Genomic DNA, 5687 nt, shown 5'->3' with positions numbered 1-5687 from the left:
GTAAAACTTGTGAAAGTGTTATTCATGCCTTGATATGATATGATATGATGTATTAGGGCCAAGTTTGCTCATGTCACTGCAGCTCAACAACAGCATTTTCAGCATGCTGAATATTAAACATGCTGTCTCCAGTGCGTACCACCCCCAGACCAACGGGCAGGTAAGCATTCGGATAGCTAACCTTGGGTCACTCATGTGAAATCCGTCATGCTTATTTATCTATTCTACAATAAAACTCAAAGGATGAGAGGACCAACCAGAACATCAAGCGTGCTCTCAGAAAGTACGTCAACCAGAACCATGATGACTGGGACGTTCACCTTGCTGCTGTGGTGTATGGCATCAACACCGCAAAGCAGGTATTCCTGTTTTGACATTTTGTATTCCTTTTAAGATACTTTACAGTGTTGCATTTTTTTAAGAGTGTTTTTTTTAAACTTATAATTTAAAAAAAGCAATTGACAAGTGCAAGAGAAAGTGAAATAATGGAGAGATTTTGTTTGATCAGCACTCCACCCGCCACAGTCCCTATTTCATGCTCTTCCACCGACATCCACGTCTTCCCGCTGTGATGAACGCCTGTCCCATGGACGATGACTTTGAGGTTGCAAACCCTGAAGAGGACATCGACACAAGAGTTGAGGAGATGACAGTTCTGAATGAAACGGTCTGTACGTTTGAAGGGGGCTAGCTGACAGGGAAAGGAGATTTGTTTATGAAAAACGGGAAAATGTGGTTAATAACATTCCCATTTTTATTGTGTATTCAACACTTTCTCACTATTATTTTTGTGTCATTCTTTTGTAGGTTCTTCGCAACATTGAGAGGGCACAGGACACCCAGAAGAAGACCTTTGGAACACGGAAAAGGAAGCAGGTAAGACAGTGTGTTTTTGAAGCCGGTGATGATGTTCTTTTGTCAGGTGATCCAAAAAGACGACGCATTGGAGATGCATTATCGAGCCAACACCAAGGACCGTACACTGTGGCCAGCATCACACCAAAGGGGGTGGCCACTATTGTGAAGGGAGCAACTTGCCAGAAGGTAAACGTGTCCAGGCTGAGGAACTACCACAGATCAAAAAGTAAGAGTATGACATGCAATAAGTGGTCGCAATTACATTTTGATTTAATGTTAAAAAAGGATTAAAGTTTGTATGTCATGCCACATATTTGCATATTATCAGATCCACCAACTAAGAGGAAGTTTCTCCTGGACCACTCATATGGGACTCCTGAATGCCAGATTGATCATCAGTATGCCAGTCCAGGAGCAAAGTGGCAGAAAGACTTGGACCCTCTTCAGTCCAGTCTGGTAAGTCCACTCACGTTAAACCTTAATAAGTCAAAGTCATTGATGGTTTTATAATTGCTGAAGCATGAGAGTAATTCCAGCCTTATTTAGTATTTTCCCTTTCATTCTTTTTATTTATTATTTTCTATAATACTTTGAAGCAAATTCACATGAAATGCTCTTTTCATTTAGCTCGAATATGTTTTGGACCAAAACCGACCTCCAGGAGAACTCCTAGTGAAGGAAGACAACATCTGCCTGACTCGGGAAGACTTTTGGAGCCTGGGTTTGGAACACTGCTTGGAATCTAATGTAAGCATATCTTGTTACTTTAGCTAATGTAACACAAAGAAAATATCATGAAATGCAAGATTTTATGAATAGTGACTGAAACCGTATTCTGTTGCTTTTTGCTGTTTCTTTCAGATTGGGAATGCTTGTCTGAAGATTGTGGGCGAAGCTGCACAAAGACATGTAATCTGTTGTACTGGTATATTTTTTCTTCGGTTAAAGCCATCAATGGTTGTTCTGTATTGATTTTGGGTTTTTGTGTGTGTTTCCTTTAGGGAAAAGATGTTCATATTGCTGACCTCTACGTCGTGGCCACCTGGAAGGATCCACAAGTCAACCTGCTTCGTTGCTTGCCGGTATGTTTTTTGTTGATTTTTTTCTCCTGTGTGTTCATTTTTACTAATTTGTACCAATACCTGTAGGAAAACTTTAGGTCCAAGGACATCCTGCTTTTTCCAGCTTGGAGCAGGCAGGCATGTGAAGCTGACCATTATCTGCTCTGTGTGAGTGCCCTTTATCTTTCTCACTGTGTGTTCTTTCATCTGACAGAAAATAACGGAGGTTGAGATGTCATGTTTTCATGGATGATGCTAACATGTCCATTTCAGGCTATACTGGTAGCTGAGAGACAGATACTCTTTCTGGAGTCACTTCGCCCTGATGGTTTTGCAGATGATCTCTACCGAGCCATATTTAGGTTGACACTAAAGAAATGACAAGTTTTTCTGGCCTTGTTCAATGGCCAAGTGCGTTCTTTAGCAAGATCATCTACAAGCAGCCTCGTTCTTAGGCTTAAAAGTTCAGGAGGGAGCCTCGTTCTTAGGCTACTTCATGATAGGGATGCACCAATACTGGTATCCAGTCCCATACGGTTCAAATGAAATCGTATACATATCCATATCTATCCAATACCACGAACAGATACTTGAAATGTGGAAAATTGGTAAAGGTTTCACAGAAAATGTTTATTTTTCACACAAATTTAGAATTTTGGGGTCATTTCTCTGAATATTCATTTTAAAAAAATAATTATTCACCGTTATTATTTGTAACAAACACACACACAAAACAATAAAACCTGCCTTCCAATTCAATACATTTTCTGTGTGGTAGAAGTATCAGCATTGGTATTTGGTATCAGCAAAAACTCAGATCCAAGGATCTGACAGTTTGAAAAACGTCTTGTTGCATCCCTACTTCCTGATTTTTTTTGTTAATGGCAAACATTTGATTTGTGTGTTATGTGTATTCTCTACAATGCCAGGAGAGTAGCAGCCTTTATTGATTCTGGATCCTGGATGGAGAAAACAGGAAGAGACCTTGAGGTATGTTTTCAATGCAAAAGTTTGAAAGCTCATCAGGTACAAAATAATTCAATAAAAAAAACCTAGCAGGTGCATCTCAGCTCTCTTCATTTAAGGACACATTTTTCTTTTTACAGTTCTTTCCTCAGCAGTACAATGGAAATTGCTGCGGCATCTTTATGCTGATGGTGAGATTTTTTCTTTTCCTGTCATTACTTCAATATAACATTTAAACATGTTAAAGGTTACTTTTACTTTACAGTATGCTCTCTGCATCAGCACCTCATCTCCACTATCTTTCACTGAGGTAAGCTTTTTCATAAAGTACCACCAAAATACCTGTGCCAGTCTCCAACTTTGATAAACACTATATTATGTTTTTCTTTAGGAGGACATGCCAGCAATTCGCCAGTGGTGGTGTATTCAGCTGATGGAGAGATTCTGCATTGAGGGGTATGGCTAGTATTATAGACAAACTAGCACCATCATAATCACAGTTTTCAAAGTTAGTATTAATTGCAGTTTTGGCTCCGGCAACACATCAGGTCAAGCAAATGTTTGTGAAAGTGGCTTAATGTAGTCAATTATAAACCGTGTGACTGAACACACAGAAGAGAGCAGCAGTACACAACTAGAGTCCATTCTGACTGGCATTGCTTTTTTTTTTAGGCTTGGACAGAGATTCGCCTTCTGGACAGAAGAAGCATCCCTTCTCCTCCAGGGAACTCTCCAGCCTGTCTTCAGGGTACCAAAGGCGACCTCCTCCAAGCCTTTACCAAGTCTAATCAGACAGGTGAGAGAGGACAACAATGAGATAACCATTTGTAGAATATAACCACAGAACTGTTGAGACTATTCATCAAAATGCAGGTTTACATACATGGTGGTAATATTCATTTCCATGTAATGTGATAATCATGTTTTCCATTAAAGGCTGATGCTGACAGGTGCCCTATACTGGAGGTAATCTCTTTCTTTTCCCTTTTAATTAAAATGTTGATGTAACTGAATTAGTAATTAGAATCACAGGTAGCACCATCAGGGCAGAAGGAGGCATTATTCAGTAGTGGAATGAAGTAATAGTTATGAAAACACCACTAAATGTAATGTATTTTCAGTCCTCATATTTCTGAAACTTGGTGGACAAATTTGGTATTTTCTGACCCATATTTTACAGTTACCAGCATGTGTCCTCATCGACATATTGGAAGAGGTTGTTCTACACGAAGGGGATACAGCCATCTGCAAACTGGCTCTGGTGAGCTCCATGTTCAGAGACCTTGTGTCTACTGAATATTTCAGAAGACGGGCACACTTCAAGTGGCTTCACAGTAAGGGCTTCAGTAAATTATGAAATTATATTTCCTTTTTTTTTTTGCTGTTGTCACATGTTTTTCACTGGCAGAATGTAAATGTTTGGTGTTTTTGTTTTTTGCTTGTGCTGTACACAGGCGTCTGCACATGGAGCAGCTTCTCGGAAAAGTACAGAGAACAGTACTTTAACATGTACACAATTGAGATCTGCCTTCAATGTGGAGATCAGTACAAACACTGCCCCCGAGGTATACAACACTGTATAATCTTATATTGCGGTCATTACAAAAAGTGAAAATCTCACTGGTGCGTGACATGCTGAAAACCATACCTTGGAGCCAATTTTTCTCTCTGTTTGATTTCTGTATTACAGGATATGTTGGAACAGGTAAAAGAGGTCAACTACGGGCATTTTATTCGGAGGAGATGCGCCCAGGCTACTGCAGCCACATTTGCATGCAACTGTACAGCTAATATGTTTGCACTGTTCACCTAAAACACACACACACACACACACACACACACACACACACACACACACACAGACTGCTTTTAGTGACAGGGTTCCCCATTTGTGGTTCCCCCACATGTTGGTTCGTGTTCTGATACCTGTTTTCATTTGTGACAGTTTTTGCTAACTCTTGTGTTATTGGTTATCACCGATTTCTTTTTATTGTTTATTTAATTTCTTTTGCCCTGTGTGGCCTGGCCTCGGTGGAATTCTTTGTTACTGCGTACGAGCCAAGAACTCCTAATGACCTGTGTTTTGTTTAATGTTGTTTAATTTAGTTCCTTAAATTACATTTATGAAATAAATCGGGGTTGTAACATATTTTCTCTACCTGTATCTGTTGTTCATGTTCTTGAAATCTGTTGTTTGTTTTTTTCAGTATTGTTACAGTAAACCTGTGAAAATTATACACTGGTCCTGTGTAATATTATATGGATATATACAAATGAGTGTAGTCAAATCTCAATTTAACAAATGGTTAACCTAAGAATACCCTTTTAAAAATATTGTCAAAAATTAATTTTGCAACATTGTTAATTTTGTGGTTACAAAGAAGAAAGTTAATTCAAGACAAAGTGGCAAACCAAAAAATCTAATACAAAAACAGAAAGTAAAACGATTTTAGGTAATCAGCCACATTGCCTTTAGTGCAAGAATATATTATATTTTATTATTAGAAAAACATTCCTAGAATATGTAGCAAAAATTGAAAACATCTGCTGAATTATGATGGTGCATTTTCAGCTTTCATATCAAAATATAGCCTAGTATTTGTATATAAATGAAAAATTGCAATCTGTCACATGAAAATTCATGAGCCAAATGAAGTGTTTACTGACAATTGACAGTGAGGAGTGGACATCATAACTATTCCAATCAATAGTCTCCACAGTGACAAGCATAAACACACTCGATTATCACTAAATCAACTTTAACACACGTTTGTAATGACGCTAATTCAGTTTACAATAGGG

Source organism: Pundamilia nyererei, unplaced genomic scaffold (genome assembly GCF_000239375.1).
Source record: "Pundamilia nyererei isolate P.nyererei 1_Seehausen unplaced genomic scaffold, PunNye1.0 scaffold00029, whole genome shotgun sequence".
Taxonomy (NCBI): Eukaryota; Metazoa; Chordata; class Actinopteri; order Cichliformes; family Cichlidae; genus Pundamilia; species Pundamilia nyererei.
This window is presented reverse-complemented; position numbering follows the sequence as displayed.